Source organism: Stegodyphus dumicola, chromosome 11, assembly GCF_044657685.1.
Source record: "Stegodyphus dumicola isolate Sdum_Otavi_A_Nest chromosome 11, ASM4465768v1".
NCBI lineage: Eukaryota > Metazoa > Arthropoda > Arachnida > Araneae > Eresidae > Stegodyphus > Stegodyphus dumicola.
In genome coordinates, this window is record NC_140778.1 from 80,602,048 (window position 1) to 80,612,099 (window position 10,052).

Below are 10,052 nucleotides of genomic sequence, written 5' to 3' on the forward strand. Positions count from 1 at the left end.
GCCTATGTAAATGGAAATTTAGATGAAGAAATCTACATGGAAACTCCCGAAGGATTTCGCGATGAAACTAATTCAGATAAGGTGTGTCTTTTAAAGAGATCATTATACGGTCTTAAACAGTCAGGACGTCAGTGGTACAAAAAGTTGGATGAAAAATTAAAATCTATGAAATTTAAATCTTTTAATTCAAATAATTGTGTTTATATTAAAAAGACGCCTAACAGTGAAACTATTATAATCGTTTATGTAGACGATCTTATCGTTTTTACCGATTCTAAGCAAACGTATGAAACAATTCTCAATAGTTTAGCTTCTGCTTTCAAAATGAAAGACTTGAGGAAATTACATTTTTGTTTAGGCCTAGAATTTCGCCAAAATGAGAATTCAATTAAAATTTCTCAAAAGAAATACGTTGATGATATTTTAAATCGGTATAATATGCAAAATGCTAAATCTGTGTCTTCACCTATAGATAAAAGCAAAAAATTATCAAAAGAGATGAGTCCTAAAAACGAAAACGAAATTGCTGACATGAAAAATGTTCCATTTAGAAATCTGATCGGATCACTAATGTACCTTTCAGTAGCTACTAGGCCAGATATCACATATGCCGTGAATTTCTTAAGTCAATTTAACAACAATCCGGGAAAAGAACATTGGCATGCTGCGAAAAGAATACTTCGATATCTAAAGGGAACACAAGATCAAGGACTAATTTATACGAAAACAGGAAAACCACTCATCTCCTTTGTGGATGCAGATTGGGCATCAAATGTCGATGATAGAAAATCCTACACCGGTTTTGTATATATATTAAGTGGTTCAGCCATAACCTGGGAATCACGAAAACAACGCAGTCTCTATCTTCAACGGAGGCGGAATATATGGCTCTGTCTGAGGCCGCCAAAGAAACCGTCTACCTACGTCGTTACCTGAAGCAGCTGGGTTACAACATAGAACACCCAACAACAATATACTGCGACAATCAAGGAGCTCAGAAAATTACGAACTCAGTGTTTCACTCCCGTACAAAGCACTTAGACATTCGCCATCATTTTGTGCGTGAAGTATATGAACGCGGTGAATTAGATGTGCAGTGCATACCTACCAGTGAAATGGGAGCTGATGTGTTAACCAAACCCCTGACTCCTGTTAAACATCAAAACTGTTGTACAATTGTAGGATTCAATACTGTTTAATATTTATTTTGTTTTACTTTTCAGGAATAGGAGAATCGACGTCGAAAGGGGGTATGTTGGCAACCGCCGTTATTCCCCTAGCGCATGCGCATGATAAGCAAGTTCTCTGCTGCATAATACTTTTCTATGGAGTTAGCCAAAGTCAATGGTGAGTATTGCACGTAAGAGAGAAAAGCAAGGCGCTGTGTAATATCATGTTTCTACTCTGCTGTTCAACGTCTTCGTAGTTCAAATAAGCGTTTGTCATGCATATATAGAAGGCGTCGTTTTGTTCTTCAACCACCGCTCTGCTTAGAGCAGCAAAACAGATGCATTTAAAACTATTACCAGTGAAATGTACTAACATTAGCACACTATGATTTGAAAATACAAACAGGGCAAGAGTGTACGAAAAAACTACTGAGTAACAAATTGGTTATAACTTCTTTCATAATAATTATAATCTGAAACCGTAAGTGTAATTTAAAAGCTCATGAAATCTTCGAATCGAAACCTGTATCCATGTCAAATGTATTTCATGAAGAAATCTGAAATTTGAAGCACTACATTTCCGAAGTATTTGACAGTCCGACCTTGAAAAGCTGCATTCATTTGTTCAAAATTTACTAAAGGGTTATCACAAATTTTTTAAAAAGCTGTCAGACATAAATGGTAATATTGATCGATAGCAATGAACGAGAATACAATACATTTGTTGTTTAGGAAAGGGAACGGAGTGTTTATGAGATTTCCTGCAAGAGCATGGGCCACTTTTGATATTTCTGTATTAATTTCTATAAGTGACTCAATCAGGTAAGGAAAATTGATTCTATCTGTGAAAAAAAATTGATCTGCATTTGGTTACAAGATTGTTTTCATTATTATTTTTTAATCAACATGTTTGGAATCAATGTGCACTGATTTAATTCTGGAAGATTTCTGAAACTTCAAAGATTATTATACAAGTTGGAATAAAAGTAACACCCAGTTATGAAAATATTTTAACAACAATTGTAATGACAAATCACATAAATAATCAAATCTGTAGCTTGAAATCTTTGAAAAAATTCATATCACAGTTTGTAAATTTTCAGAGGTATTACTCATGTTTATTTTTAAAAATAATCAAAATAATGTAAAATTGGAGTTGAAACTGTTAAAATCGTAAAATTTCTTCAAATCTTGCTACAAAATTTTACGTTTTAATTGTGATAATTAAACGAAAGTAAAATGTATTCACAGGCCGCGTAACATTGCTTCAAAAGCTTCTTGTTTCATACCACAGGCTTATAGAAATAGTGTTTTTTTTTTTTTTTTTTCGTACTATGAAATGCTAATTCTTAACACAGTTTCAGTCTAATAGATCATGGACTCTACTACGTTGTATCATCAGCTCAGAAATCACATTCATTTTGTTAACCTAAGATAGCGCAGACAGCATGGAAACCTAATTTGCAAACTCTGTTCGCTTCAGCCGGTAAACCTTGTTACGAAACTGATGTATTTGTGAACACTCAACCTAATTGCTAACATGCAAAATTATCTTAACCTGTTGAAGAATTAGTACCCTTAAAAACTATTTAAGTGTAATCACGAAGCAAGTTTTATGAAAATAAAGCTAAATGTTGACAAAGCCATTCTTGTGGTTTATAAGGGAAAGTATAACATAACTCTAACACACTAACTTGCTGTTATAGAAATAGTTCTTGTTTTTACTACTAATCTCTCTTGTCTGAATTAGATCAATCCAACGAAATTCATGGAGGCAAGTGGCCAGGATTGCTTTTGTCGTTTGGCAAGACTCTTAGGCATCATACAGGTTGTGCGACTATGCTCCGTTTCGCCCCCAGTTTTGTAGGAAAGCACTTCAGGCAGAGGAGGTCCGAAGATCTCCCAATGCTCTTCCCTTCTCACAACCTTTCGACAGGACATCTCGCTTGCGGCATATTTAGAGTGCCCTCAAAGCCGTGGAGACATCATACATTTACACACATTCACCCCTCGTCGGGATTCCCATTTGGACCTTCGATACGGCAGTCCACATTGCTAACCACTTTCCAAGTTGGATGGCATAAAAATATTATGAGCAATTTGAGGCTGTTATTTTCTTTCAGATAAAGTTGAACCATTTAGAAATATAAATTTAGTTTCAAGTTAAATATCTGATAGGCCTACATTATAGCAAAACACTTACATAGCTTAGCAGTAGCACAACCACTCTGTGATTTTGGCCACACTGTATATTAATTTGCAGAACTCTCTGATCTGAGCAAAAATTGTGGCATGAGCAAAGAAGGGTAGATCACTTCAAAATTTAGGAGTTAGTGAAACTTATGGAATAGTTGTTACAAACTTTCTAAATGTGAAATTCTTTTGTTCTCGTCCTAAACTCAGAATTTGTTATTTTCATTTTTGAACCCAAGGTTTTGGCTGGAAATGAATGAATGTTTTTTGTTATTTAAAAAGTGCAAGGACTTAAATCAATCGCAATATGCTTCGAAGAAATTTGTATCTGCGTGAGAAAAGATATTTTCCTTTTTCCCTATGCATACCGTGACAAGTCAGCAAATCTGGACGCTGTTTTCTGGTTATCATGATCTAAAGATGTGTTAATGGCAACGAAAGTGGAGTCTGTCATGACGGAGGCACACCAAAGAAAGACTAGAAGGTACAAAATGGAAGTAAACACTTAGCGTCTAGACAGAAAACCAAAGCCAACTTATACTCAAGGCCTGCCAGTGTGAAAATATTCTTTTGTGTTTTCGGTGGCCTCCGTGAAATTTCTACTGATCGCAAGAGGGCGATAGTATTCCGCTACTTTTTGCAAGATTAACAATAAGCAAAATGGTATACGAGACAAATAATTGTCTTGTTATATGCGAAATTTAAAAACGTTTAATATGTAGTAGTCAGAAATTATACATTTCTTTTTAATAAAAATATTTTTATTTAGAAAGAAAGCATGAAATTTCAAGTTAACCGATTTTTCTTTTTTCATATATAACCATCAGCTATTGTACTTATTAGAGTTACTTATTCTAATTTAAGGGTAATTTAGAGCACATGTTTTACTTTTAAATAATTTATATAGTACGAAGTTAGCAGGTAGCTTCAGAACATAAACTATTTCAGCGCAAAATTTCCTCATATTAATATCAGTTGTCCTCTGCAGCAAAATAATTTAGAGCCACTATGAACTATATAATTAAGAAATTAATAAATGATTATCTAAAATTTGTTATTACATAAGAGAAAAAGTATTTCTAAAAGAGATTTGGTTTCAGGTACTGAAGATTTTTTCATTAATATAACATACATTTTTAGGAAATATTAAAAAATAAAATTTTAAATACTGCAGATTTAAAGCTCTGAAGAGTAAATGCAACACTACAGATATTCCAAATAACACCAAGTATTTCAATATCACTGTCAGCATATAATAATGACATACATTACATTAATCGCAATGAATCATATATAAAATTTCAAGCCTGTTAGTGATGAATACCAAGTATTTCAATATCACTTGAAGCATATAATAACAACATGTATGACCTTAATTCACTATGAACCATACACTCCCTCTGTCCCAAATTAGTTCCTACATTTGAGTACTTATTATTGATACTGAAGATTTTATGATTTTGTTTGCACATTTTCCAGAAATTTCAGGGTGCTAAGTTATCAATCAACAACAACTTTACTTACCAAGCATTCCCTCCTTATATCAGTACTAAATTAGTTTCAAAAATCCAGCTTTCTCACACCCTTAAGCCACGCCCCATTTTGTAAGGACTCTGCCATCAATAATCGCTTAAAATCTTCAGGCTAATTAAATGTAAATTCAGTGGTCTGTCTTGTCTATACGAGTCAGTTTATCTTAGAAAATCTTCCACGAAGGCATTCCTCACCTTAGGCAGAGAGCCCTCTAGGCTTTGCCTCAATCACATAAACACAATTTTTCTGAAAAACGGGCGGTATAGTTCTTACAAAATGGGGCGTGGTTTATTAGCATGCGAACCAGCTAAACTTGCGTCCATAAAATTGTCCCAAAATAGTAAGTGCTACTTTTGTGGAAAGTAAAAACTGAGAATTAAAACCGAGCATGCAGCATTACATTCCCTGTAATATACGTTTTAACTTTACTGATGTCGTTCTACTAAACTGCATCGAAAGTTGTTTAAGACCCCACCTACTTGAAATGTAGCATTTTATTTGGGACAAAACTCCGACCTAATTGTAGCAACTAGTTTGGGACGGAGGGAATTTAAATTTTCATTGCATTAAATTCATATATATATATAAAAGGTCAAGCAGAAAACAGAGATTATCTCCAGTTTGATAAAAAAAATTGTGATTTTTTTTTAGTCCAAAGGGACTTGAGTCCCGAAGGACTATTATTTTCGTTTTGGCATTTTGCGTCGGACGGATAAATGTCGGTTCACTTTTCAAACTGTTGCCATAAAATGTTAGAGTCCTGCATTATATTTGAAGAAATTGAATAATGAAAATCTGCGTAAATGTATGTATATTTCTCACATTGTCATAAAATAACGGTACATAGAGTCATAGAATTTTGAATAACGTAATCCTCCAACGAATATGAGCATGTGGAAGACCAAATTTGAAATTTGAAATTTGTTTTATGATCGATTTCCTATTTTTTTAAAACTTTGACGAATTTTTGATTAACAAACTCAAGGATTTCAAAGCGAGCAATGGCAACGTTGTGCAGAAAAAAACATTTTTATCTCCAGCGCGTGAGTCTCTGTATCGGAAATTCTAAAGATATGCTCGTTTTAAAACTATTTTGCGATATTGCTGTTGCACTGGATCTTATGGTTTAAGTGCGAGGAACATGATATTTAATAAAGAAAGGTAACACACAAAATGTTAAAAAACGCCCCTTTGGACGTAATTTAAAATCTGAAACATTTCAGATTTTTTTTTTTTTTTTTTTAAGGAAGAAAACTTTGCAATATAGCAAGCAACAATATACCATCCTCTGTTACTATTAGTTGCAGCATCACGTTTTAATAAAATACACTTTTTGTTAATAACGAGCCACATTACAAATAGAAAATGTATAGCAAAAGTGTAGCAGACTGCGAGCGCCACCTAGTGATGAATTTCGCGAAAGCCACTGAAAACTGGGAGCCGGAATTTCGTTCAGTCTGGCAGACCTTGAGTGTAAGTTGGCCTTGCACAAAACAGCAATCGTAAAAATCTGAGGTTTTTTCCGTTCGAGATGTGGCGCCATCTGTTGGACATCAGTTACGCCTTTAATTTGCAAAAAGAACGCTTACTTTTTAAAACTCAACAAGCGGCGCGCAGTAAGTAAAGGTTCGCACTATATGGAATTATACAAATGTGTATAAATTTCTTTCATTAGAATTAAGGAAAAAGTGATCACCGTAGGAGACTACAAACTAGAAGTCTAGAGTAGAAAAAATTTGGAATACAGTGTCCCGATAAGTTTTATTAGAAAATTTAATTAATAATTAGAAAATTTTTTAGACTGTTTTCCGACGAAATTGCTGCCTTATTTGTTTCATTATCTTATAGTTCAACATATTTTAAAGATTGTTTTAAAGCTAGAGCTTTAACTAAAGCAACACGAGTGGTAAATCGCTACTGTCTCGTTCAAAACGAATTTTGTAATCAACCTAAAAAATACATATGTCAGTGTATCCTTCGTTTCGCAGCCGGTTACCTATTTTTTGCAGCTATTTAAGGTGTAAAAATTTGAAATGAAATGGAATAAGCAGCGACAAAAATAATTGCATAAATTCAGGCTGTTGTAATTCTAGGAATCCTCTTAACAGGGTAATTTCTAAAAGTGCCGGAGTCATTATGGAAGACAGTCAGGAAAGAAGAACAGAAATAAATGAATAAAACGTTTATTAAAATCATTAATAATTTAAAAATTGAATAGTTAATGATTAAGACACAATAACACGCCGAACAAATACTAATTCAGAAGTCAAACAACAAAAATCAGCATTATATTTTCAAATTTTTACAGGACTAGTTTCGATGGTTTTACCGAACCACCATCGTCAGCTGCAAAAGCGCAAATGAACCAGATAGGATATAATGATCCGATAAGATAAGAAAGCCTGGACAGAAAATAAACTAGTGGCGCCATCTGTTGATGAAACCAGAAGTAAAACATAATTTCTTTAAAGGCCGAAGGCAAAGATAGATTGGAATTAGGATCGTTAACTAGAACAGAAAGATTTTTTTGAATGTGAAATGCCTCTAGAAAATCCATTTCTCCAAGAAGATGGTTATTGAATAATTTTTTCAGCAGAAAAATTGAAAGTGTGATTTTCGGACCAACAATGTTGGGCAACAGAAGACTTCTGCGTTTCCTTTTTTCTAACATATGCCTCATGTTCCTTGACGCGAAATTTTAAGGCTCTCTTAGTTTGGACAATGTAAATTAAAACACACTGGCAAGGAATCTTATAAATACCGCAGGAATTCATATCCGGAATGGGGTCCTTATTTTATTGATGGGAGAATGAACGACCCGAACGTTAAATTTCTGCAAAATATGTGCAACTTCATAGCTAATTTTTGGAAAGAAGAGAATGACAACAGAATTTTTATAACCTCCTGAAACAAGAGTGTGCCCTTTTATGTGTTCAGATGAGAATTTTTTAACTGCTTGATTAATAATGTTGGGTGAACAGCCCCTGTCAACAGCTACTGATTTTAAATAATGTAGTTCTTTATCAAGGAATAGTTTGGAGGAGCAAACTTGAACAACATGGAAAACATAGGAATAAAATGAAGCTAACTTTTGTTTAGTTGGATGATGTGATTTATAGTGTGGTGGAAGGCAAACCGATGAAGGTTTACGGTAAACCGTAGTACTGAAGTTGGATGTGTTACGTGTGACCAGAATGTCGAGAAACGGAAGAGAATTGTAAGTTTCAAGTTCAAAAGTGAACTGAATACCAGGATCAATAGAATTCATTGTTGGGAGAACTTAAATCATCTTTATTACCTTTCATTGAAATCACCTTTATTACCCTCAAACAGGGTAAAAGTATCGTCTACGTAGCGGAACCATACCGGGAAGTTTAAAGTTTCAAACAATTTTGATTCATAATAATGCATGTAGATATCAGCCAGGATGGGACTGAGAAGGCTTCCCATGGCTAATCCCTCAGTTTGCTTGTAATATTTATTTTTGAAAACAAAATGTGTTTGTTTCAAACAGAGTTGAGTGAGAGAAATTAGCTCATCAATTTCAATGCAAGAGAAATGAAATTCGCGAAGTCTGGTTTCTAGACATCTTAATGCACCATGTACTGGAACATTGGTGAATAAGGATTTTACGTCAAAAGAAACCATGAGTAAATTTCTAGGTGAAATGTTTTTAACCTTTTTTACAAACTCTATTGAATTTTTTATGGTGTAAATGTTATTTTCTAATAGAATTGAAAATCTAGAAACTAAATATTTAGCTAATGGATATGAGGCAGTATTTAAATTTGTTTAAGTTGCTTGAAATGATTTGTGTAGATTTGATCGCAGTTTTTATTTTTGACAGGTCCAAAGGTGAAGGCATCGGATTATATGGTCCTTCGTTTAAGTGTTTAGTGACACCATCAATGCAAGTGTTCTTATCCATGACGACTATCTGGCCACCTTTGTCGACCTTTGAAATGATAATATCTGGTTTAGAATGAATTTCGCACACTGCAGCTCTTCTTCTCGCAGTTAGTTTCAAAAGTTTATTATTGAATTTCACATTAGGAGCGATAAGATGCCTAATCATTTCTTTCTGTAAATTTGAAACATTACTGATCTTGAAAGCTTTTTCGATAGGAGCCAAAATCTTTGGAATCGAGGATTTACAGGTTTGTGAGAAGTTAAAATTATATTTTAGAATTCTCTCTTGTTTTTCTGATAAACTAACATTAGAACTATTAACTATTGGCTTAATGTTTACAATGGAAAGACTTATTTGAACTACTGGAACTGGAAGAACGTAAAAGCTTTCCGAATTTAACTGCAAGGGTGTTTTTATGACGGTAAACTGCATCTTCCGTTTTAGACCAAGACTTTTGTTCAAGGGTAGTGAATTTTGGATATGAATTAGCGAGTTCTCGATGAAGCTTATAGAGTTCATGCTCTATTTTGGAAAATTGTTGACGTGTATCCTATCCCTTATGATGGACCGAAGTAAGGCAAGCTTGCAGTTTAACAGAATTCTTGATACGCGACTGGAAGATTTTTGATTTGATTTGATTTGAATGAAATTGGGGATCAATATTTTACATTTACACTTAACTAAAAAGTCAAGATGATTCAGGAATTTGAGTTTATTTAATTGCTTAATTGATGTTAACAATTGATAATTATTAATTGATAATTATTATTTCATTCATAATTAATTTATTATTTATTAAAATAATTCAATAATTAAATGATTAAAATTAAATAAAATGCAAAGAGATAAATTAAAATTTAATAAGCGATTTTTAATATAACTTTATTGGTAAAAATAAAATTTTCGAGACCAAATTTCTACCAAAATAGTTGTTCAGTTACATAAAAGAAGTGCCGAAGCCTTGTCATTTAGGGCTCCGGTGCGCTCACTCTAGAATTAGAATTTATCCCCAAAACTAAGAAGTATCGGAGGCGGGTTCCGGCGCAATTTAAGCTCTGCCTAAGAACATTCACTGTAACTGACGCAATATTTCGGTGCTTGAAGTATATTTGTTTGCAGTATATTACATAACTAACAGAAATATTTTGCTGAACTTTATTTTTTTTCATGTTTTGCAAAATTTCAATAGATACTTACCTCAGCAACCAGGTAGTTTGCTGGTTAAACATTCGAGGCGTATGATTGAA